At 39.9% G+C, this 27,357-nt stretch overlaps 1 long non-coding RNA gene and 1 gene segment (V, D, J or C); both read left to right on the top strand.

The window, feature by feature from the left end:
* LOC103739486 overlaps nucleotides 1-27,357 on the top strand; it is a 478,332-nt gene that overhangs the window by 99,515 nt on the left and 351,460 nt on the right.
* On the top strand, nucleotides 12,038-13,029 carry LOC115071494. Its single transcript, XR_003850582.1, has 2 exons — nucleotides 12,038-12,332; nucleotides 12,968-13,029. It is a non-coding gene; the product is annotated as an uncharacterized LOC115071494 (long non-coding RNA).

Below are 27,357 nucleotides of genomic sequence, written 5' to 3'. Positions count from 1 at the left end.
GATATTCCTCTCCTACCTGTACTCAAGCTAGAATTTCCATATTTATTGACTACCTGCTTTCATTGTTGTAGTCAATCATTTGTATATTCAGGAAGAAAAACTTATATCCTCTGTAAAACTCTATAATTGCTTCAGATTGCTTTAAGAGAAATACTCCAATTTGTTTACCCAAAATTTTTCTCCTGATAATCTTTGGATCAAACCCCAAATGTGGAGCATGTGCCCTGGATGTCTGCAGGATTCACAACCGCATCTTGAAACCTACGGGAGCAGTCATAAAGAGGACTAACATGAACCAGAATAAACTGCAACTGTCCATGTCTTCAGTCTAGCAATTATCCTGTGGGTGTGTCCTCATTGATTTCAAATTTACTTCCACAACCCCAAACCTAGCTGAAGCCACAGAATCAGAAACAATGCACTCAGTACCTATCAACCCTCCATCAGCAAGGACACCAATAAAGGTTCTAATCTCTATGAAATTTTGAAAACTAGAATATAAAATCAGCTGAATTTTTTAAAAGACTCAGAGACTAATAGACGTCAAAACAACAGTAGGGAAAAACACCCTTCACCCTCTGCCACAGTAGGAAGGAGAATTTCAATTATGATTTGTAATTCACAATGACAACATGATTTATGGTGTTTTATGGTTTAGATAAAATGCTGGCAAAGACCCATCTAGATACACTAGAAGATGCAGTGCCTATACTCTGTAAGCTGCTGCAATGTGAGTCCATAAACCCATTTTCCTTCAGTTTAGTAAGTGTGAATTACTACCATGTGCTAACAATAAAAGGCAATGTCCAGGTTCCCAGCTTGGCAGAGATCATGAAAAGGGCCATTTAGGGAATGGCTTCTAATTTTTTTGAGGGGGGGAGGGTGCGGGTTAACATGTATCCTATCTTCTAACATGTTGAATAAAGGTAGGATATAGGATAAAGGAGACTTGATTTCAATACTTGGCATTCTGGTATAATGAACTCGTTTCGTCCTCTGGAAACAGAGTAAAGAATATGATACAAAAGTATTTTGCTAAAATATTTATTTTTTTGCTATCGTGTATATGAACATTCTCACTTTTGCGCTAAAAGAGAAAGTTGGGGGTTAGAGTGAGCTATCTGAGCACTTCATTCTAGCTGGCTGGTGGTTCAGGCCACATAGTCACATTAATCTGGGAAGTTTTCGCATTGGAAAACCAAAGCTAGGAAGGATGATGCAAATATTTTGAACACAGCAACACTAATGTTATAATTTCACAGCAGGTAGAAATAATCATGCTTTACTAAGGAACAGATGTTCATTCCTTCAGCAGACTATAGAGACTGGACTATCAAAGGAAAATGAGCTCACATGTGCTTTCATGACACGTCTGTGCACAGCTACACTAGCTGTTGCTCTACTGATTGGAGAAAAGAACCCGAAAGTGAAGTATTGACAATTTCTAGCTAATTCACACCTTTTCCATGATGTTAGCACTCACTCTATCTTGTAAAGTTGTTAATAACTCAAGAGACAAAAACCCCACTGATATCAAGTATATTTGCAAGACATTAAAAGTATAGAGTTTTGGGATCCTATAAAAATGAGTTGTTGTCCTAAGGATCAGAAAACTGGTATTTCAGATGCCGTGGTCTTAAGAATCAATGGGATGCTGGGGTGAGGAGGATTGGGAAGCAGTGAGACAAAAATTGTATGCCCCTCCAAAGCAGGAGAACATTGCAGAATAGAGAACAGCAAGAACAGAGCAGCCAGAGATTGCGAAGGAGTGCTGTGGAAGTGCCTTCTGGACATGACGTAGCTGCTACACCCATAAAGTCACCACAGCTAGATTAGCTGCACACTATTGGGGCCATCGTGCAAGGGGGAGGGGCTCATGAGGCCCCAACCCTCAGTGAGGGACTATAAGGAGTTAATGGGTGCCGGGGAAGGAGGGTCATTTTCTTCAGTGGTGTAGCTGTTGATAAGTTGCCATTATTCCAGTAAATAGCTCTCCACTCATGTTCACATGACTCTAATCAAACTCAGTGGGCCACAAAAAATATTAAACTGGGGAGGGACTTATTGGGAAGAACAAGGGTTTCAGCAAGAGGGTGGACAATGAGATAGGATATTAAGAAGTTAAAAAATGACCAAAATTCAGTATATGCGTTTGTCAAAACAAACGAGACAACCATAGGGTGGAGATTTCACAGATGCAGCTTCCATACCATGTCTAGAATGTATTATCTGGCAGCAGGTATCCTGTTCCTCTGGCTTTCTCAATCTTTTCACCTCCTCCTCCATGGTGTTTCCCGAGACTTAGGTGTGGGGGTTTCATTGTAGATGTGTCAATTGGGGTTCGCACCACACAGTTGCTTACTGTCTGAATTCTGATCAGTTGTGGAACTTTGTAATGGTCTCCGTCTGTTGCAAGAAGAAGATGCCTTGATGAGTGGTGAGAGCTACACCCACCTGCAAATATAAGAATGAGTATTTAGACTATAGTAAGAAATTACACTGGTCTAGGAAAGTAGCAGTAGTGGGTTTTTCTCTAGGGTCTATGACCTCTCTAACATGACAGCACCAGTTGACATGCCAATGTGGATGAGGAAAATGATGGAGGGTCCCACCTCTTGATGAAGAACTACAAGTAATCAATGAATGTTAAGGAAGGAGAATTAATTTTCTTGAAAGAAAGCTTTCTGATAGGTTATCTAATCCCAAGTGTTCAGCCCTAAACACATGCACACACAAGCACCATTAAATGGACTCAGTGCATTATATGTATACATATATGCATATTATATATGTGCGTAGTTATAAATTTATGTGTGTAAATGTATGTACATAACAGTAATAGTCAATTAAGAGGCTAAGAACTTGAGAGAGCACAGTGGGGAACAGGGTAGGAGATGGTGGGGGAATGAAAGGGGCAGAAATGATGCAAATACAATACTTGGGTATGAAATTCTCAAAAACCATATATATATTATATATTAAATTCATCTGTATATGTGTTATCATCTCCTGTAGTTCTATCCACCGGAGCCCTGCTATATCAAAACAACTTCTAAATATACACAGTTGAGAAAATGCATTGAAGCTGTCAGGTAAAAAGATCTGTTTATTCTTCTATCAGAGTCCGTTGTGTACTTGGTAGTTGAAAAGCATGTAATAGTGTATCTCATTATTTTGAGAATTGCTAGACAGGGAGAATTACCAGTCGGCAGATGACTAGTCTACATGGATGAGCTTCCCTATTTAAATAGTGCTTCTACTTCAGAAAACAATCATGAAGCATCTCTTTGGGACTAAAACATGCACATTCTCCAAAAGCTTGACAAAATAAGACTTTCTTTTCCTAGTTCCTTTCTAAATTAGTTATTTCTGGTGTTATTAAATATTTGATAAATTCTTATGAACTTAATATAAAATACTGGGGTTTTTTCCTGTCCATAAACCATAAACCATGCCCTAACATTTTGTAACTCTACTGAATATTAGAGAACTGGGGTAAAACTTCAATGCTAAGTGCCCGTGCTATTTCATTCACTTCCCCAGTAGAAGGAAACCTTCCCTATAAACTTCACTGTGCACTTGATTTGAGCTTTTACTTAAGTATTTTGAGTGTGTAAGTCTAATTTACCCCTCCTCTGTTCTAAATCCACCTCTTACAATTAACTTAAGCTAATCCTAATGAGAGTAAAGAATGGAAAATTCAACACATACAACACTAACTTTCCCAAAGGAGATTTATAACCAATGATAGAAAATGCATTTTATAAAATTGGTTAGAAACACCCTCTGTAAACCTTAGTCAAACAGAGAACTTTCCACAGCTGCCAACATTTCCAAACTCTTCCAGACATTTTTCTCTACTCTGGTTGCTACATTTCAGTGAGAAGAGTGAAGCCACTTACGTCTCTTACTCGTCATTGATTTTTCCTGTTACATATGATATCTCTAATAGAAGCACTAGAAATTCAGCCGTTTTCTAGTCTGGGACCAAGAAGGGCCTAAGAAATCCAAATGAGTAGCTCTGATGGTCTTTCTGAAGACTTTACCTTTTCCCTTCTTCAAATATAAATGTGAAAATGAAGAATCTGAACTTCTAATTAAATGTCTGGGGGTCTTTTGTCTAAGACTTTCTAGAGTGATCCCGGAGAAACCATTTCAAGGTAAAAAGCATCTTTGGGGCCATTATCTAAGCATCGGTTTCCTCATATATGTGTTTCCAGCAGCTCCTCAATCCTTTTATCTTAGCGCTCTGGAGAACACCAATGGTAAGAACTTCCTTAATATCTCTGAAGCTTAGAACACAGAACTGACCTTACCAGGATGGTAAAGAAGACTGTTTCTATACGAGATGGGCACTTGTTTGTGTATAAATGTGGTACAGATGTTATCAATGAACAGCATTCTTCGTGTTTTCATTCTAGTCTAGTTCTTAAAGTCTCTAGGTATGTTTTACTTTGTGCAGCCAGATTTTTTTTTAATATCAAGGTCTTCAACCTTATAAAGAACCACTACAGGATTGAAAATTTAAAGGCAAGTTCTGCAGTATAGTCCCTAAAATATTCATTTCTACTTGTGAAGTAAGACGTGTCTCTAGGTGGCAAACATTCACCTCCAAAAACAGAATGTGTGAGTTGTATCAATGATTCCTCAGCAGAGATCTGCACACAAGATGGCAGCACCTCATTTCACATGGAGAGAAAACATTCATTCAGTTTAACCCCATGTTTGTGGTTAGAGAAGAGTTTGTCTCCTATTGGTTCATAGCAGAGATAAGAAAGGACAGGAACACGTTTAAAGTAGAATGTTCATTTTCCCAGAAAGCATAGACCATTGTTGATTCAAAATGGGAAGAAGAATAGAGAAGTCCTTGGACATCGTGTCCATGCTCCTCTGCCTTCATCTGAACTGTAAGTCAGCCCCAGGCTTCCGGAAAGGGTCTCCACAAATCTGGGGAAACAGAGGAAGGCCATTCTGATAGCCCACCCACCAAGTTTCCTGCAGATCCTCTTGAAATAAAATGTAAATTCTGAAAGTGACCCAGTAACTCATCCTTACTATCTCAACAGGGGTGAGCGGCCAGGAAAAAACTGTGGTGCAGAGTCCTTCCAGCCTGAATGTCTGGGAGAAAGAAACCGCTGTTATCAATTGCAGTTACACAAACGTGGCATTTAATTATTTCCCTTGGTACAAGACAGAAGGAGGAAAAGGTCTTACTCTCCTAACAGACATTCGTTCAAATGTGGACAGAAGACAGGATGGAAGATTCACAGTGCTCCTGCATACAAAGGTTAAACAGATCTCCTTGCAAATAACAGCTACACGATCAGGCGACTCAGGCTTGTACTTCTGTGCAGCAGATTCACAATGTCGCACAGACACCTGCAGCCCGTACTCAAAGCTGCATCTGGGGCTCCTGCAACACTTTTGTCTCTGACCACATTTTGGGTTACAGTGCTTTACTATACGCTCAAATTAATGCAGAGATATAACAATTGTGACTATAAAAATATCGCCTTTAGGGTCAGCAAGATGGCTCAGAGGGAAAGGCACTTGCTGCCATGTCGGAGGACCTGAGTTTGATTCCTAGGACCTACATGGTGAAAGAGAAAACCAACTCCTGAAAGTGATTCTCTGGTCCTATGATCTCTGTACATATACTATGGCAAGCATGTGCCTGCTCACACATGTGCATATATGCACACACATTAAACAACAATAAATACAAAGTGTTTCTAAAAACTTCAAAAGAATCCCGAGAATATACACACACAAAAATGGAATGAACGCTTAACTCGGTGGCACACACCTTTAATCCCAGCCATCAGGAGGCAGAGGCAGGGGGATCTCCGTGAGTTCTGGACCAGCTGGAAAAAAATGGAATGACACCTTATGCTTATGTATTACAAAGATTAATGCTGTTAGGATGTTCATATTACATTCATTACAACCCCTGCAGAAATACCAGTGACATTCTTTTTTTAATAAATTTTTTATTTTATGTGTGTGCGTGTTCTGCCTGCTCGAATGTAAGTGCATCTGTGTCAAACAATGCCTGCAGATGCTAGAAGAGGGTGTTGGATCCCCTGGAGTTGGAGTTAGGGAACCATTGTTAGTTACCATATGTGTGCTGGGAACCAAACCCAAGTCCTCTGCAAGAGCAACCAATGTTCTTAAACACTGACCTATTTCTCCAGCCCCTCTTTTTTTAAGTTTTAAAATTTTGTGTGTATATGAGTGTGGGTTTTCACACATGAGTTCATTGCCTGAAGAGGCCAAAACTGGGTGTCAGATCCCTTGTTGCTGGAATTATAGGCAGTCATGAGCCGCCTGACATGGGTGCTGGGAACTGAACTCTCATCTTCTGCAAGAGCAGTATCTACATTTAATCAAGTCATCTCTCCAGCCCCACAATGACATTCTTTACATAATATTTTAAAAGCTAAAACCACATAGACAGACAGAGAGAGAGAGAGAGAGAGAGAGAGAGAGAGAGAGAGAGACCCACAATGGCCTAAAGAACAGTGAGCCTAAATAAATCAGAGAATATTGCCCTACCTGTATTTAAAATACATCATAAAGCCATGGTAATCAAAACATAATGGTACTGGAATAAAAACAGACACATGAGATGGAATGGCATAGAGAGCTCACAAGTAAACCCAAATATCTCCAACCATTTGATTTTTTTAAGGAATAATACATTTAATACAAGTTATCAGGACTTGGGGGCTAGAGAGATGGCTCAGTGGTTAAGAACACTGACTATTCTTGCAGAAGACCCGGGTTTGAATTCCAGCACCCACATGGCAGCTAACAACTGTCCATAGCTCCAGTTCCAGGGGATCCAACAGTCTCTTCTGTTCTCCATGGCATTGTACAACATGGGTGGACTTACCTACATGTAGGCAATGCACACACACACACACACACACACATAAAATAAAAATAATAAATAAAATATTTTTTAAAAAAGAAAAAAAAACAAGTTATCAGGACATTTTATTAAAGATCCAATACAAATCATGAAAATTTATGACATTAGTAATCCATATATTATGCACATTTCCATATATATGCACATTATTTGTAATATAAATACACCCTGTGTGAAACAGTGCTATGATGTTTTGAATATCTCCTTAGCATCTATGATAAAAGTTCTGCAACTGAATTTTTACAAAAGTGTAAAGAATACACCCAGGAAAAAGGATAGTCATTTCTGTAAATGGTACAGGGATAAATGACTATATACATATGCCAAAGATATAAAACAAGTCAAAATAGATTAAAGAATTCAATGTAAGTCCTGAAACTATGAAACAATTAGAAGAAAACATAGGGGAAATACTTTGAGGTATTGGAATAGGCAAGAATTTTTTGACAGGACCCCCAAAACACAGGAAATAAAAACAAAAGTTGGCAAATGAGGTTACATCAAACGGAAAAGTTTATGTACAGCAAGGGAAATAATCACCAGAATGAAGAAACAACCCACATAACAGGAGAAAACACTTGTGCGTTACATATTTAACAAGGGGCCAGTATCCAGAATATGTAAGAAACTGCAAAAGCTCAATAATACAAAAGCAAGTAATCCAGGTTCTAAAGGGGCAATAAAGCCTGGCACAGTGGCACGTGCCTGCAATCCCAGCACTCAAAAGACTGAGGCAGAAACATCATGAGTCTGAGGCCAACCTGAGATACACAAAAAGACCCTCTTCAGAAAGGGAAAGAGGAAATAGAAATAGAACTAAGTAGAAATTTCTCAAAAGATACACACAAATGACTAAAAGATAAATATTTTTTAAAAAATGATCAGCCTCACCACTAGACCAATGGAAAACACAGTCACAATGAGATATCACCTCACTCCAGTAAATCACCTCACAGAAGTTACCAAAAGACAAAGGATAGCAAGTACTATTGAGGGTGTAAAGGAATGGAATGCTTACACACTTTTAACGAGAATGTAAACTAGTGTACCCATCATAGTATGGATGTTTCCAGAAGTTCTTAAAGTCTATGATTAGGCAATTTGTTTAGTACATATACATCCAAAAGAAATAAAATCTATAGGCTAGCCAGGAGTAGCAGCCCATACCTTTAATTGTAGCACTTGGGAGGCAGAGGCAGGCAAATCTCTGGGAGTTTGAGGCCAGCCTGGTCTACATAGTGAGTTCCAAGCCAGCCGGAGCTACAGGGAGACCTTGTCTCAAAAAAAATCATTTAAAAAAATTATATAGGCTAAAGGGACATATGGAACACTCATATTTATTGAAGCACTATTCACAATAACCAGGAAACGGAAACCATTTCAGGATTTGTCTACTGATGAATAAATAAAATATGATTCCAATACACAATGGAACACTGTCCATCCATAAAAAGGAATGAAACTTTTTCATTTACAACATAAAAGGAACTAAATAGCATTATGTTAAAAGTAAAATAAACCAGATACATAAAGACAAGTACTATATGGTGCAGAATATTTAAAAAGTGACCTCCTCCAGGTACAAGCTCCCTGAGAGATTATCTAATCCTAAGAGGACAGCCCTAAACACAGATATACATGAGCACCAACTAAATGGAGTCAGTGCATTACATATGTGTGAGTGTGTGCATATATATAAATATATGTATATGTAACAATGCTAAAGAAGAGGACTAGAAATTAAGAAGGAGTGGGGGGACATGGGAGGAGTTGGAAGGGGACTGGGAGGATGCAAAACAATTTAAAGGCTGGGCATGGCACATGCCTTCAGTCCCAGCACTTGGGAGGCATCACATGATACTCCATTAACAAATGCAATTGATTGCTTTATGAATTAGTCAAATACATTTAATTTACATGAATTAAGATAATTTAGGAGGACCCTGGACAGTCTGCACTGACTGTAACGTATTCTGGAGAAGCGGGGGTGTTTTAAGCGGATGTGTAAAAAGCGAAGACAGCTTCCCTGAAGATCGTAGGATTCCCCTGTTGTCCTACTTCCTAAAATGCTCCAAATGTACCTTAGAGTCTTTTGGGTGGCCATTTTCTGGCTGGCCTGAAAAAAAATGGAATTTTTAAAAATTTATTATAAAATTAACATGTGTTCATTAAGACAATTTTGAAAATATAAAGAAAAATTTGAAATCAATCAAAATTCCCTTGTCTCAAACTAAAGTTTTCCTGTATTTCATTTAAGTGACCTGCATATATCTTAATTCATTTCAAGTTAATAATAAAACATATTCCTCTACAACATTTATATCCATTTTCTTGAACTCCACCACAAAATGTTGTCATCTCAATAGCTGCATGCTTCCTTCATAAGTAATCATCACTTATTTACAACAAAGAAATAAGTTCCTCGCTAACTGGAAATGGGAGAAAAATTACTTCATTCTAGTAAAGGTGATACACCACACACAAATCAAAAGCAAAATGTTAATTGCTTTCTTTAAAGAACAATATTTCCATTTAAAGAACAATATTTCCATTAAACAATATACTGGAGGTCCTAAAATTTTTAATGGCTGCAAAGGAAGGGGTATATTAACTTTAGTCTTAGAGAAAAATGGCAAACTCCGATACCACTGCTACTGATTTCTATTTCTTTCTTTTTTTTTTTTTTACAAGAAATAAGCTTGGGAACTTTATTATCTATCATAAGATAGTTGTGCGCTTTCTACCTATTTGATTACAAATGTCTCTCTCTGGGCAAAAAATACAAGTAAGGCAGCAGATAGGTCCTTCGTTCTGTGGAAATTTTTGGAATCCTAGACCACAACTCTGTCTATACAGATATTAAGGAGCCTGGGGAGAAAGAGAAAGATGTTGCACATTATTAATAGCTTGGACAGGGTGTTAATATTTCTGTCAATATCAAAGAGAAATTAGGCTGGGCATAGAGATAATCACATATAATCCTAACACTGGGGAGGTTGAAAAGAGATGGATATGGGGATTTGAGACCAGACTGGGATACACAATGTACCAGAAGCTAGCCTGAGCTAGAAAAGGGAAACCTATCTTAAAAATTAGAAATTAGAAATAAGCCAGGCGTGGTGGCGCACGCCTTTAATCCCAGCACTCAGGAGGCAGACGCAGGCGATCTCTGTGAGTTCAAGGCCAGCCTGGTCTACACGGTGAGTTCAGGTCAGCTGGGGCTACAGGGAGACTGTCTCAAAAAGACCAAAAGAAGCGAAAGCAAAAGGAGGAGGGGGGGGAGGAAGGAGAAATCAGAAATAATTTAGAAATTCTAAATTTCTGAAATAACTGAAACTAATCCATAGACTTTCTTAGAAGGCTATGGCAGAAAGCCCTTCACTGAGCCTTGTCACTAGAGGGAGGTATCACATCAAAAACAAGTATCTTTAGATTGACACACAATCCTTGGATTACTGACTTGGTCTAGTTCTAAGAGAAGTTCCTGTGACAGTCAGTCGAAGGGGCTATAGCTCCAAGCTCTTTCCAGGGTGAAGCAAGGTTGTTAGTGAGTGCACAAAGAACTTAACTTTCACCCCTGTCCTCCTGTCCCTTTATGGTCACTTCTTGAGTGTGTGCACAGCTTCAAAGGCAAGGGTAAGTAAGCCCCTTGGCAAAGGCTGAGGCAGAGATCAACTGCGTCCGAGATTTTTTACAGATCATCTTTCCCTTTTATCTTTTGACAATTTCATGTTCATACACTGTATTGGGATTATATTCACCCCATTTGCCTCTGTTATCCTTTTCCTCTCTCTCTGAACTCCTTCATCCCAACTAGTCCCTCAGTGGCTCACCATTGAAGAAAATGGCAGCACCCACTCCTTAGGAAAGGAAGTAGGGGCTCATGGGCACCAGCAAAGTGGCACAAGTCTGAGCAACATAGTAAGATATTTTTTTCTCAAAAAAAAGTTTCCTATTGGATTGGGAGATTGGAGATGTAGGTCAGGGATAGAGCTCTTACTTAGCACTCAACAAAGCCCTGGGCTCAATCCTCAGTTTAACAATTAATAAGAAATGTGATTAATTTACAGTTCAACTTTATATATTTTTATCTATTATTTTTATTTTATGTGTATGAGTATATTGCCTGCATGTATGTGAGTGCACCCATGTCGTGCAAAGATGCTGAGGTCAGAAGAAGGCTTTGGATTCCCTTGGAACTGGAGTTAAGGACGGTTCGTAGCTGCCATGTGGGTGCTGGGAATCGAACTCGGGTCCTCTGCAAGAGCCGTCAGTGCTCTTAACCGCTGAGCCATCTCTCCAGCCCCCTACAGTTCAACTTTAAATGCAAATATTTATTGTTATAGTGAACCAACAAGTTTAGTTTTTGTAGCAAAGATGGAGGAGTAATTTAATCTTTATTCCCACTTTTGAGAAATGAAAGTCTCTCTCTCCCATCAAACGGCGTCACTTCATCTCCATCTCCAAATCCCTTCCCATCTCTTCTTTACTCCTTATTGTCTTCGAGGCGCGCCAGTCCTAGGCACAGGTGGTCATGAGGAAATAAGTATTAAAGAGGAGCTCATATAGGACAGTGGTGGGCACCAAGCAAGTCACTAGTGTCTGTCATAGCACCAGAAGTTACCAACAATTCCAGCTACAAGTCAGAGCCAGAGTCAACTGTAGGAGCCTGTGTGGATCTGAGCACCAGATGTCGCAGCTCTTAGCCTGGTTCTAGATTTATCTTTTCCTACCAATTGAATACAGCAATGTTATATACTTATAAAATTATTTTTATTATATATGTTGCAAATAATATTTTCTTTCTGATACCATTTTATATTTTAACTTAGTTTATGGTACTTTTGACTAAAAAAAAGAAGTTAGCAACTGTTAAAGTTAAGTTATATATTACTGTTTCTTAACTTGTACATTGTCAATACAAATAAAAGTCTCTTCTTAGTCTTTTAGCATAAAGTTCAACAGGATTTCCTGGAATAAGTACATTTCCTACCAGCTCAATGGACGCCAAACTATCAATTTATGCTGGATTTTGCCTTTTGCCTTTCCCATAAATAAGATATAATCCTATTTATAAATCTTCCCATAAATAAGGTATAATCGTCTTTGGTTTTCTACATTCTAACACACCCTACTTGAGTTTGAACCTTGAAATGATCTCAGCATAAACCTAAACACTCTCGCCTTCTTTTAAACTTCATATTTTAATCTGGGGGCGGAGATAAACTAACCAAGAGGCATTTGCTGGAGCCACTCACAAGGAAGGCTGCTTGAGGCTGCTGCTTGAGCCTTCCTCCAATCTAGCCTCATATACAGATTCTGAGTCTGAATCCTGGAACCTCAACTTGTTCTTGAACTATGAGGTTGGTAACAGGACTTACCATTCTCCTAACTTTGGGTAAGTATCCTGGTCCTAAAGAGGGATGACTTTTGTGGCTAAAAAGGAGATGCATCTGCTGCCTCCATTTCTCCTTCTATGGTTTTCCAAACTGCTGGAAAAAACTGGTGTGTACGAGATTCTTCATAAAGTCTTAGCATCAGCATGAGCAGCTGGCCATATCCTCACTCACAAACTGTAAGGAGCACTATGATCACTGAGCACAAGGGTGGTGGAAGGTGGACACTTTTTCTTTGCCCTTGTGGTTCTGAATAGCTGATGAGTAAATGCTACCAATGTTTCTCTTATCATGTGCAAAATACAATGCTCAAGTATGAGACAGGATGAGGGATAAGAGTTCTGGAAGTGTTTATGAACCTGACCTTTAAGTGCATCAAGATTTCACAGTCCAGAGCTGATCTGTTGTTTCTCAACCCCTTAGGTATTGTGGTTGATGCTAAAACCACACAGCCAAATTCAATGGAAAGTGCTGAAGGAGAACGTGTACACTTGCCTTGCAGCCATTCCACAATTAGTGGAAATGAGTATGTTTACTGGTACCGACAGGCTCCCCTTCAGGGTCCAGAGTACGTGATACATGTTCTAAAAGAAAATATAACCAATAACATGGCCACTCTGCTCATCACTGCCGACAGAAAGTCCTGTACCTTGGTCCTGCCTCACGTCAGCCTGAGCGATGCCGCTGTCTACTACTGCATGCTGAGAGACACACTGTGACAGATGGGGCTGCACCTGTGCAATATCTTCATGATGGGGAAGGGAAGCAGTGGCCGCCTCTAAACAGGCCTCTGCACAAGAATGAGCAGAAGCTTAGTAGAGGAAGAAGTAAAGGAGAAAGGAAAGGAAGAAGAACTAGCAAGAAGGGATGATGGAAGGAACCAGAAAACTGAGCAAGAGGAGCCAGCTAGTGAAAGAACTGACAAGCTTGCAGGGCAACCAATAACACAGTGTTGCAATCCTGCAGAAAAGAAGACAGGAGTGAGAACCCCCGACTTTCCTTTAATTAAAAAATATTTAATTTTGTGTAGACTTCAGTTAAAAATAAGAAAATTCATTTGGATCCATGGAAGAGTCCAAGCTCTGGATTGTGTATCATGAGACACTTTCTGGCATTTCTACAATTGAAATAAATTTTAGAATTCTTGTTTCTCTCAAGAAAAAAATTGGAATTCTCTTGTTGCTTCTTTGTGGTATACATTTTTGGAGTATAAATGATTTTTAGAGGAATAGATACTCCACTTTTAATGTATGTTGAAATATTTTTGTCATTGTATAAAAAAAATCTTTTTTCATTGTTACTTGAGCTTTTTTTTTTTTTTTTGGTCTTTTTGAGATGGGGTCTCCCTGTAGCCCCAGCTGTCCTGGAACTCACTATGTAGACCAGGCTGGCCTTGAACTCACAGAGATCCGCCTGCCTCTGCCTCCTGAGTGCTGGGATTAAAGGCGTGGGCCACCACACCCAGCTACTGGAGCTTTTATACAAGTATGCACACTAAAACTTGAAAGCCCTAAGCCAACTCCCCCTCCTCCATCCCGTGTCCTCTTTCAATCCCATAATAACTAATTTTTAAAAAATATTTTATTTATTATTTTATGTGTATGTGTATGAGTGTACTGTCTGCATGTACGTGAGTGCACCCATGTCATGCAATGCCGCTGAGGTCACAAGAGGGCTTCGGATTCCCCTGGAACTGGAGTAAAGGACGGTTTGTAGCTGCTATGTGGGTGCTGGGACTCGAACTCTGGTCCTCTGCAAGAGCAGTCAGTGCTCTTAACCACTGAGCCATCTCTCTAGCCCCATAATGACCAATTTTGACCATTTGAAGTGTATCCCAACAACCATCCCTTTCCATTTGCATGGATGCTCATAGTTATCCAATTTTATTTCATAAATGACAACATACCACAGATTTTTCCCATAGCTTATTTTTATGTTTTTATTTATAATTTTTGAGGGATGATCATACTTATATTTCCTCTCAAATCTGAAAATATCTTCATGGTATGACTCAATAATAAATTTACTTACTTAAGTTAAGTAATATCTAAATTTTCACTTCTCAACTATCATAAACAGAATCGTTTTAGTTATATATGAATACACTATATATATATATATATATATATAGAGAGAGAGAGAGAGAGAGAGAGAGAGAGAGAGTCTTTATAGCCCAGGTTACCCTCGAGATTTACAATCCTGCCATAGCCTCCCAAGTTCAAGGATATGGGCATGGACCACCAAGCATGACTTAATGTATTATTTTCTTAGAAATTCCTCAACTTGGGGCTGGAGAGATAGCTCAGCAGTTAAGAACACTGACTGTTCTTGCAGAAGACCCGGGTTTGACTCCCAGCACCCACATGGCAGCAGATCCTACAGCCTCTTCTGTCCTCCACGGGCATTGCATGACACAGATGCACTTACATACATGCAGGCAATACACTCACACGCATAAAATAAAACATAATAAATAATATTTTTTAAAAATTCCTCAACTTGGAATTTCTGAGTCAAGATGTATGCCTATTTTATATGTTTGTAGATATTGAGTTGTTGTATTCCAAAATGACTCAGTCTACACTGCCAACAACAGGATAGAGTAAACTTACTTCCCTGCATCTTGGTTAATACTTGTACCAGTATTCTAAATTTTAGCTAGCATATGAATATTTTGTTATTTTAATTTGAATTTTACAATTAATAGTGTAGTTAAGCAGTTGAGTAATGTTCCTTGTGTGTTGGCACTGTGTGATTTCAGTTTTGTAAATAATGTTGAATGATATAATTAAAGCTGGTCTTAATAGATTATCTATTTCTAGTTTATTACTTAGGAAACAGTTTAGTGTCATGTTTATTTCTCTGCTTAGTATATACATTGCATATATTTCTCCAAATATATTTTTAATGTTTTTTATTTAATTTTCATTGGGAATACTTCTTTCATTGGGAATTACTTATTTTTATTTTATGTGTATGCCTGCATTGCCTGCATGTGCTTAAGTACACCCGTGTCATGCAGTGCCTGCAGAGGACAGAAGAGAGCATCAGATCCCCTGGAACTAGAGTTATGGACAGTTGTTAGCTGCCATGTGGGTGCTGGGATTCGAACCCCAGTCTTTTGCAAGAACAGCCAGTGCTCTTAGCCGCTAAGCCATCTCTCCAGTCCTCTAACACTTTCTAATCAAGAATATTTGTTTAGTCAGTCTGGGTCCTCAGTGAACTGGGAGCTAAGACTGCTGGGGTTTAGATATTTGATAAGGGGAAACAGAACTCTTTTTTCTTAATGGCTATTGATTTCATTAAGTGTTTTTTCTGCATTTCATTTTCTATAGATTTTTTTGGTCCTTGATCTGTTAATATGATGAACAATATTTTATTTTTATTTATTTCGAATTGCATAAATATATTTTTATCATATTTAGATTCCCTCCTGAATCTTCACCCCTCTATGCTACTCCAGCCCCACAAAATTTCTTTATATATATTAAAGAAATTTCGTGGGGATATATATATGCCTATAGAGTCAAGTTTGTGGTTTTGTGTCCCCAAATGCCCTTCTGGGTGGGTTCATTCATTCACTGGAGCCTGGTCAACTTACTAAGAATCTAACCCTTAAATGAGACTGAATTCCCCCTTCCCAGCAGTCATTGGTTGCCAGAGTTCCTTGGATAGGGTTAGGATATTTTTATACACTTCCCCAAGTCTTATGTTGGGATTTTATCTGGCCTGAGCTTACGTGGGACTTGCCCATGTTGTCAGCATTGCTATGAATTCATATGAGTAAATCAGCTGTCTGGAAAACTCTATTTTCTTTTGGACATTCACCTCTTACAATTTTTCAGCCCCCTCTTCCACAATGATTCCTGAACCTTGGGAGGCAAAAGTTTGACACAGGTGTCCTATTTAGGGATAAGAAGTCTGCAGCCTCTTAGTCTCTGCATGTTGGCCAGTCATGGTTCTCTGTGTTAATCACCATCTGTTGTATAAGAAAGCTTCTCTGCTGAGAGCTGAGAGATGCATTAATCTATGGGTATAACAATAAGTCATTAGAAATAAGTTTCATACTATATCTATTTAGCAGAATAGTTATATTAGGCCTTCTCCTATAGCCTGTGGGCTGTCTAACCTCGGGCTCCTAGTCTGATATCAATGTCAGGTATGGGCTCCATCTTATGAAGCAGACATTAAGTCCAATTGTCAAGTAGTTGGTTACTCCTATAATATCTATGCCACTATTGTACAAGTAGGTATGTCTTCTAGGCCAGTTGTTGTTGCTTATGGGATTCACAGCTGGGTAAAGCTCATAATAATTTTCTCTTCAGGTAGTTTGTATAGCACCTTCCAGCACCATGAAAGCTAGACAGTAGAGATAAGGCGTTGAAGTCAGTTCCAGCTGATTTCTCCTCATTTGTTCTACAGATCATGTTTGTAGTGTCTTCAGCAATAGAAGTTCTGGTGGATGACCAAGAGTAGAAGCAATGACCAGTATTGTTTGAGGGTCTGTGGGACACTTGGTCAACAGCTTCAAGACAAGGAGTCCATTCCTGGGGTTGGGCTTTTACTTTGTTAGCCTATGGTAACTAGTAGGGGCAATGTATTCCTGATATAAGGTAACTCCTTTTAATCTCTTTTTATAATGTATATACTTTAAGAAGTATAGTGGTAGGTTTCTATATGGCTTTTTCTAAAGGCCTTTGGTGTTAGTTCTCCATCCCCACGCTCCCTCCTCTGCCCTCCCCTCCCATTCCCCACCCCATTTCACCCTTCCTACTCTGTTGTCCCCTTTCCCCTTATATCATTGCATTCTATTTCCCCTCCTAGGGAGCCTCCTCCCCCACCCCCCAGACATGGTCATTTATTAATTTTTTTCCTCTCTGGATTCTGAAATTGCAACATACCTATCTGATATTTCAAAGCTAGCATGCAGCAATAAGAGAGAACATGTGACCTTTGTTTTTCTGACTTTTGGTTACCTCACTAGGAATTATTATTTCTGGTTCCATCCATTTACCTGGGAAGGTCATAATTTTGTTTTTAAAGAGCAGAATAATATTCTATTGTGCATATGTCCCACAGCACCATTATTCATTCATCAGGTGATGGACATCTAGATTGCTTCCAATTCCTGGCTATTGTGAAAAGGGCAGCAATGAACAGGTACTTCTGTAGTAGAGTACGGAATCTTTGGGGTATATGCCCAAGAGCGGATCATATGGTGGATCAATTGCTAACTTTTTGAGGAATCTCCACAGTGATTTCCATAGTGGTTGCACCAGTTTGCATTCCCACCAGCAGTGGATAGGAGTTCCCCTTTCTCTAGGACCTTGTTAGCATTTGTCACCATTTGTTTTTTGAATCTTAGCCATTCTGACTACAGTAAGCTTAAATATCAGAGTAGTTTTAATTCACAATTCCATGATCACTAAAGACATTCAACATTTTTTAGTATCGCTCGGTCATTTGTGTTTCATCTTTAGAGAACACCCTGTTCATCTCCTTGCCCCATTTTTAATTGGGTTGTTTGTTTTGGTGATGTTATGTTTTTTGGAGTTCTATGTGTATTTGAGACACTAACCTTCTGTCAGAGGTAAACTCATAAAGATTTTTTCCTATTCTGCAGGTTTCCTCTTCACTCCGATGATGGTGTCCTCTGCTATACGAAGTTTTTCATTTCATGTGATCCTGTCAGTTGTTGGACTTAATGACCGTGCTATCAGGAGTCCTATTCAGAAAGTCTTTTCCTAAGCCTGTAAGTTCCAAAGTACTCCCTACTTTCTCTTCTGATTTAGGATATCGGGTATTATGTTGAGGTCATTGATCCATTTGTAGTTGGGTTTTGTGCATGGTGGGAGATAGGAATCCAATTTCATTCCTCCACGTGCTGCTGTCCAGTTTGACCAGCATCATTTGTTGAACATGCTGCCTTTCCTCCAGTGTGTATTTTTTGCTCCTTTGCCAAAGACTAGGTGACAGTAAATGTGTAGATTTAAATCCAAGTCCTCAATTCTATGCCACTGATCAATTTGTCTGCTTTTATGCCAGTACCATGCTGTTTTTATTACTGTTACTTTTATTTTATTTTATTTTAGTACTAAGATTTCAATTACTATAATGAACATGAATGAAGAGAGTGGACATTCTCTTGTCTTTTTCTTGATTTTAATAGGAATGCTTTGACTTTTTCTCCATTTATTATCATGTTGTCTGTGGGCTTGCAGTTTATTGCCTTTATCATGTTGAGCTGTATCCCCTGTATCCCTCGATTCTCCATGATTTTTAAGATGAATGAGTGTTGGATTTTGTCAATGGCATTTTCTGCATCTAATGAGATGATTGTGTGATTTCTGTCCTTGAATCTGTTTATGTGGTGGATTATATTTATTGATCTACATATGTTGAACCACTCCTGCATCCCTAGGATGAAGTCAACTTGATCATGATAGATACTTTTTGATGTATTCTTGCATTCAGTTTGTATTTTATTGAAAATTTTTGTATCTATGTCATCAGACAGTTTGGTCCACAATTTTCTTTTTTGTTGTTGGGTCTTTGTCTTATTCTGGTACTAGAGTGATACTGGGCGTATTACTTCATTTTCCATTTTATGGAATAATTTCAGGGATATTGGTATTAATTCTTCTTTGAAGTTTTGGTAGAAGTCTGCACTGTATTAATCTGGTCCTGGGCTCTTTTTAGTTTGGAGACTTTTAATTACTACATCTATCTCATTGGTTGTTCTGAGTCTGTTTAAATTATTTATGTCATTCTCATTTAACTTTGGGCTATACTTAAATTATTTATGTCATTTTATTTAACTTTGAGGTCATACATATCTAGAAAATAATTAATGTGTACCATGACAAGGGTTCTAATAGAAGTGTACATAGGTAGTATTGGTTAGAAAAAAGTGACTAGCTTCTTTAAACCTGCAAATGGCAGTCAAGATGTATTTATTTGGGACTGGAGAGATGGCTCAGTGGTTAAAAGCACTGGATGCTCTTGCAAAGGTCCCGAGTTCAGTTCCCAGAACCCACATGACAGCTAATGACTATCTACAAGTTCAGTTCCAGGAATCTAATGCCATCTTTTGACCTCTACAGGCATTATACACACATGGTGCACTTACCCACATACAGGCAACACTCATCGATATAAAATAAAAATGAATAAAACAAAAAAATTTAAACACAAACTTAAGTGGAACTACAAATATATTTTATCTTTTATTTTCTTGGCATTTAAAAGAAAATTGCATAAAGCAATAGTTTTTTAACAGTTTAAACTTATTCTTTGAAATTTTTACACATGTATACAACATACCTTATCATATCCACCCTAACTCTCTTTCCCATTCCTCCTGTGCCCCCCGAAATATCCCCCTGCAACCTCCATGTCCTCTTCATTTTTATAACTCAGTCCAGTCAGTGCTGCCTACATGTGCCTGGGTGTGAGGTGAGGGGATAAAGACAAAGAACACCAGATAAAATTTTACACAACATGGCACTGGTGTAAACTTCCCCAATGACTTAGTAAAGATGGGCACTACTGAACATCTGGAGTAACCACGAATAAGCAGCAGATGTGATTTATCATATAACCAGTTCTGACAAGTAGCATCATTGTGTGATGTATGCTCCAGTTTCCAGTGGCTCCACCCATCCTCTTTAATCTCCAGGCTCCTTTTGACCTTCCATCCCTAGTCCCTGAACTCAGTCCCACATTGGGGCCATCTACCAGAGCAATGGCAACCTACCAACAGCCACGTCCCAAAGAAAAATGTCTCCTCTTTCCCCATCAGCCATCAGCTGCTCCTCAGCTAGTGGTAGAGCCCTGTGAGCCCTTCCCTCGTCCATGCTGGAATGTCGGCTGACTTGATCTTCTGCAGGTTATCACAGCTGCTGTGTGTTCATGAGTCTGCTGTGAATGTCATGTCCAGAAAACAGCATTTCACAGCAGCCCTCCCCAACCTCCAGCTCTCCTTATGCCCCCTCTCTTTCCATGTTCCCTGAGCCTTGGGACAGTAGGAGGAGGTTGATATAGATGATCTCATTTAGAGCTGAACATTCAACCAATCACTTATTCTCAGGATGTTGATCAGTTATGATTATCTGTGTTAACTGTTGCCCACTCAGAAAAGAAACTTCTCTGCCCAAGGTTGAAAGCAGTACTAATTTGTGGAGTAAGTTGCTGGCACAGCTGCACTGAGTTGAAAGCTGAAGTTCTCAGATCCCTCTAGCAGGCTCCTTGTAGTGTTGGGGCAAAGGTGGCAAAAGAGCTTGGCTCTGCAGCCTCTGTGTTCTGTGTGGTTCTGGTGTGTGGGCAAGGGGAGGTTGTAAGTCCTTTCCAGATAGTTCCGTTGGACCCCTGTACATCACCATGGCCTCTTTTCCTCCTGCAGATGCAGTGTGTGTGAGGAGCAATATTTCCTTTGCAATTTCTATAGCTCTTTCCTGGGCAGCTTAATTCAGCTGCACAGTACCAATTCAAGAGGGCTTAAAGCTGAGCTCTGATTCTCAGCTCTCCTACGTGCTTTCCTACGTGATTTCCCCTGCTTTAGTAAGTCCATTTACAGACCTTGTCTCTCCCAGAATAAGAGCTTACTATGTATTAGCTTGACTGTTTTCTTTCACCAAATTGCAGTAGTGATGCTTCTAATCTGACATCTTACCTGGAAATCCAGCAATAATTTTTAAATTATATCATTGAGCTTATATATAATATATATGATAATAAAATATGAAGATGGTAGGGAATGCAAGCATTTTGGAAAAAAGAAATATTCCAGACAGTAATTGTATGTATTCTATGAATAGAAGCACCAAGAGTGGTAATTTGGGAGGGCTAATATAAAAGATTCTATAAATACATTTTTCATCTTTCCTATTTTTTTAAAAAGACATAAAATTATAAAAACAAAAATTGTATTATTGGCTTATAATGCATATAGAAATAATACATATAAAATAGCTGAAAAGAAGCTAGCAGAAATAGAGCTATTGTCAAAGCAAAATTTCTGAGTTTTACTAAAATGAAGTATACTAATTAACATTGATCTAACATCACTAGTTAAGAAAGCCATCACCTGGTAATAGCACCTCAACTAGGGAAGGAGCCTCAGGAGCCCCTGAATGCTGGAATTTTGACTGACTTCATTTTGTGCAGATGCATAGAATTTTCCTCTGAATTGAAACATTCCTTCCAGGAAGAAGGGGGGTGGGCTCCTGAAACTACAGAAGTAAGCAAAATGTCACGTCTGGGAAAGTGGAACCTTGCAGGGTGCTCAAAGGTGCCTCCCCAGCTCTGTAAAAGGAGTAAGCAATTGCTGGAGGAGGTGACCAGCCAAGCTGCAGGGAAGAGAATTCTCTGACTATAGAGCTGCCTGCAAACGATGCAGAAAGCTCCAGGGTTGCAGCTTTTCGGGGTCCTCATTCATGTTGAGGTGGGCTTTTGGGTGATGCAGCTACTCTTTGAGTCATCCCTGCTTCTGTAAATAACCCTGTACCCAGACTACTGTTAAGAACAACAAAAAAAAAAAAACTCATTGGTGGGGTTGGAGAGATGGCTGAGTGATTAAGAGCTCTGGCTGCTCTTGCCAAGGACCTGAATTTGGTTCCCAGCATTCACATTACGGCTAACAACCTTCTGTAACTCCAGTTTCAAGGAATCCATCATACTCTTCAGGCCTCTGTGGGCACTGTACAGCATGGGTTCACTTACATGCATGCAGGAAAAACACTCACACACATAAAAATTAATAAATCAAAAAAATGTTTAATTCATTGTTTCGCAGAGTTGGACTTTGGTGCAATTGTTACTTTGATTTGTCCTGAGTTTCCTTTCTAGGGTGAGTAGATGCTTGTGAGCGCTGCATCTCCCCAGGAAAAGTCTTCACACAACAGCAGGTCTTGTGCAGGCAACCACAGCTGCTTTGAATTGATGTGTGCATCAGCTGCATCGTGTCCAGAAGACAGTATTTCACAGCTCTCTTCCCCATCCTCTGGCTCTTACATTCTTTCCTCCCACTCTTCCACAATGTTCGCTTGAGCCATGGATGAGGGAGGTTGATACAGATGACCATTCACAGCTGAGCACTCACACTCACTTATTCTCAGCACTTGGAAGTTATTAATCTTTGCATTAAACACTACCCACTGCAAAAAGAAACCAAAGGTTGAAAACAGCACAAATATATGGGTATAAACATAAATATTAAAAATGCAGTTTGACAATATGGCCATTTATCAAAACGCCAGGAGGTTCCACTCTAGGACCATCAATCCCCCTAGTCATAGACTTTTGACCAGGTTTATAGGACCAGACATGAAATCCCTCCTATGCAGCAGGCCTCAAATCAAATAATAAAGTCATCAGTTATCCCCATAACCATCATGGCTCTGTTGTACCAGTGGGCACAACTTGCCTGTTGGGTGGGTATTATGCATGCAGGGTCCAGTGCTAGGTAAGACCATTGATGACTTTTCTTCCCAAGCATCCTGCATAACCCCTTCCAGCACTAAGAAAGCTGGCCAACAGAGAGAAGTTTTTGGGGTCAGTTTGACAGTGATTTATCAATGACCTGAAACCAAAGTGAGTAGTGTTTTTATCAATAGTCTCACCATTCAGTTTGGTAGGCAACCAAGAGCAATGGCAATAGCCAGCATTGCTTTGGGTGCCTCCTGGGCCTCTTCTGGTCAATAACTTGTAGGGCGGTATCCCATGCCCAGCACTTAGATTTTCATTAAATGGCCCATTTCTTCTGAGAGCAGCATTGTCCACCTGTGCAGAGTACCTCTAATCAAACCCATTTTTTATAGGTTATATGTTTTAATTAACTTAGAAACTAGTGGGTTTCTATAAGGCTTATTTGTACGTCCTTAGTTTTGGTTAACCTACTCCCCACCCCGTGCTCTGCCCTATCCCCTTGTCTCCAGCACAACTTTACCCCAGATATACACACACACACACACACACGCACGCACGCACGCACACACACACATTCCTTCATGTCACTTGTGTTCTAGCTCCTCTAATTATATTTTTACCTGGGTTGTAAGAATATAAGTTTTACAGCACATATATAAATTAAATATACAAACGTCTCTCTTACTTAGCATTTTTCAGTCTATCCAAAGGGTGGCAGTATTTTAAAAGTATTTGAGTTGTTTGTGTGTGATGCTGAGCAAATAGAAATTCAGTAAACTCTCTGATTGGGGGCACCTCCTGAACCAATGAGCTCAAGTAATCACCATTGTGGAAGCCCATTCAGAGAAACCTCACTGCTAGGCTCATCCATGTGCTGAAAATGGAGATTTTCCATCAAGTACTCCTGGGGATATTGGGGCTGCAGGCATCCTGTGAGTATGTATCTCACCTAGGAGAGTAGTGGGTGATTGATGGCTTCTAGAGGGCAGGCACTGAATCATCTTTTGTCCTTGGGGACACTTTTCAGAGCTGGTACATGTTGAAAAAATAGAAAATATTTTGTGTTGATATGATGATGATGCTGTCCTGGAAATGTAGAAAGGGAAGAGAGTCACTGCACTATAATCAATAAGATCTCCTTTGCACTGTCTTTTTGAACAGGGGTCAGTTCCCAAACACTACAGCAGAGTCCTACATCTCTGACCATTCAAGAAGGAGACCATCTCACCATCAACTGCAGTTCATCAAAGTCTTTATATGCTGTACAATGGTATAGACAGGGGTATGATGGAAACCTCATCTTCTTGATGGCATTACGGAAAGCTGGGGAAGAGAAAAATCAGGACAAAATAACTACCAAGTTGGATGAGAAAATGCAGCAGAGTTCTCTGCATGTCACAGCCTCCCAGCCCAGTCACTCAGGCATCTACCTCTGTGGAGCAACAGCACAGTGGTCTACAGACCTCCACCTGTTGTCTCCAAACCCACAGCTGGGCCTCGGTTGCTCTGCTGACACAGGATTAAGGCATGACTGGAACACTTACCAAGACCAGAAAATTGAGGGCACAGCTGTCACATTGCAGAGAAGAGGAGTAGGGAAGGTGTGACTTTCTCAGTAAGCGTTACTCTTTAGTGGGTAGAACATTAAACAGATATATAAGTGGTACAAATTTCAATAATTTAAACAATATGCACAAACCTTGTGCTTCATTCTTCTGAGGAACTTGTTTCCCTCCTGCTGTTTACCTTCCTCATCCACAAATAGAAATGCAGTCACTCACTGTGAATTTCGTGGTCTATAAAGACTATCTCATGACTATTGGCATAGCAAGACTGTTACACATAGGAAGTCATCACAGGCAGCACATTCTTTTTAAGTTTATTCTATAATTAGAGAAACAAACAAGTTGACAGAAAGGGATGAGCAGATTCCTCGTCCGGTCTCTGCTCGGCCTCCTTGCGTCACAATATTCTCATTCACACCATTTCTCTGTATTTCTCTGGGCACATTGAATTGAAAACCTATTTTCCATTTCACATCAGGATAAAATGATCAAGACCTTCTCCCCGCTCAGTATAATATTGGGTCAAAGCAGGGGTTTAGAAGTGCTGCCTGGATCTTAGCTCTCAGACTTCCCTGGGTCACAGGGATCCTATCCCATCCCAGTTCCTTGTGCCTCCATTTTTGACAGGGCCACTCCCCACCATCTCAGTTCTCAACTCAGCCTGGGTCCTTGGGACCCTTCCTCTCCACATACTTTCAGCTTGGAGACACTCTAGTGCCCTATCATCTTAGCTCTCAGACTTTGTCACGTCAAGGGGATCCTATCTCATCCTGGATCTGAGCACACCTCCAGTTTTGGCAGGATTAATGCATCTGTCGGTTCTCATCAGAGAAGGTTCCTTATACAACAGATGGTGATTAGCAAAGGGGCCCACAACTGACATGTAGAGAATAAGAAGCTGTAGAATGCTTATTCCTGAATAGGACACCTATATCAAACTGCCTTCCAACTTTCAGGGATCATTGCAGAAGAGGGAAGCAGAAAGATTCTAAGACCTAGAGGTGGTGGATGACCACAGGAAACAGTTTCCAGACAGCTGGTCAGTTACTTATAGGAACTTACAGCAATGGTGAGTTATGCACAAGTCCTGGGCAAGCTCAGACCAGAAAAAATATCTCAGCATAGACATGAGGAAGTGGGCAAGAAGTTCCAACCCCACCTAAGGAAACTGTGGCAACAGATGGCAGCTAGGAGGGGCAGAGGCAGTTTCTTTCAAGCATGGGGCTCTCCAGTGGATTGACCACACACTGAAGGGCCTATGGGGACAGCAGCTAGACTCTATAGGCCTTTATACGTATATATGTATATATGTGTGTATATGTATATATATGTGTGTGTGTTTACACATACATGTATATATGTGTGTATATGTATATGTGTTATATATGTATATGTACATATGTATATATGTGTGTATGTGTACATATGTATGTATGTGTGTATATATGTATATGTGTATATATTTGTATATGTATATATGGAGAGAGAGAGAGAGAGAGATAAAAAGTACTGACTGAATACCAGCTAAGATCATAGGCTAGAGAGAAATCATTCATATGCTTCTTAGCAATGCTAAAGTGTTCAGGAGAGAACATAGGCAGCTCTGCTTCCTACAGAATGCATGAGGGTCAGCCAGTAACTACAAATTTCAAAGTTTCTATTTCCCCACTAAAAGCTTTTGTGGTGGCCAAGGACAGGGACATGAATGCATTTTCTATGGGATTTGAGGGCTTTCTCGGGTTTGTTTGCCTTGTTTGTGTTGGTGGTAGTGGTGATGTGTGTTGGTTGGTTTGGCTTGGTTTCTGCTTTGTTTTGTGGTGCTAGGGATTGGCTTTTGGTGTGCTGAGGAATTGCTCTAACACTGAAGTACGTCTTCAGCCTGAACATTTCTCTGTTTTCTAAAAGTGTAGTTGAGCTGAGGAAATGAGTGTTCAGGTGAAGTGCTGGCCTCACACACGTGAGCACCTGAGTTGAACTGCCTTCACCTAGGTAAAAAGCCAGCGACATGGAAGAAAACAGAAGCTCATCTGAAGCCTGCTCAGCCTGATCAGTGAGCCCTGCTTCCAGCAGGAGGCCCTATGTCAAAAAAACAAGGTGCAGTTGGCCATGGGGTACACGCCTTTAATCTCCTCACTTGGGAGGCAGAGGCAGGTGGAGCTCTGTGAAATCAAGGCCAGCCTGGTCTCAACAACGAGATCCAGGCCAGTTGTGACAACAGGGAGACCCTGTCTCCAAAAGGCCAAAAAATTAAAAATTAAAAAAAACAAGATGGAAAGCTCTGAGAAATGGCATCTGAGGTTGACCTGTGGCCTCCACACACATGAACCTGAACACACGTTACACATACATAAATACATACAGTGTTATACACACATACCTACACAGTTACACTCACACAGTGTTATTATCCAGATCATACATCGAAGAAAAAAAGCTCATTAAAATAACCAGAATTAAAAAGACAAAAATCCTTGAAAGAAAATTTAGGGACAACCTGGGGTAAGAATTCTCCAAAACTGCCGTTTGGCTAACAGAGCATAGGGTGGTGATGGGAGTTACTTACAAAGGTGTGGGCACATGTGGGCTTCCTTCCTACATTGTGGCCAGGGCCCTCTGACCCCTGCGGTGGTCCAAGATGGCGCACACCCCTCTCTCCTGCTTCCCCTGTCCCTATCCTTAGTCCTTCTCCTTCATGCAGCTAAGTCTGGCTGATTGGGTGGAAGAGGTGACTGACTCCCCCGTGACCCTCCTTTTCTTACAGATCAATCAAGTTTATAATCCTAGACAAGCAGGTGCAACCAAGCTTGGGAAGGAGGCATGACTATAGCTTGTCAGCTTAGTTTACCAGGCAGAAGACAAGCTCATACAACACTGTGCCACATAAATATGTACAATTACTATGTGTCAATTATGAATAAGAAGTATTAAAGTCTAAAAAGGACATTTTAAGAGAAAATATACAGAAATTAACACCAGCATATCTACACTACAAACAAATTCAAAGATAGATTGATAATTATCCCAGGAAGAAGTTGAG

Source organism: Nannospalax galili, unplaced genomic scaffold (genome assembly GCF_000622305.1).
Source record: "Nannospalax galili isolate Female #2095 unplaced genomic scaffold, S.galili_v1.0 scaffold1119, whole genome shotgun sequence".
In the NCBI taxonomy this organism is placed as follows: domain Eukaryota; kingdom Metazoa; phylum Chordata; class Mammalia; order Rodentia; family Spalacidae; genus Nannospalax; species Nannospalax galili.
This window is presented reverse-complemented; position numbering and strand designations above follow the sequence as displayed.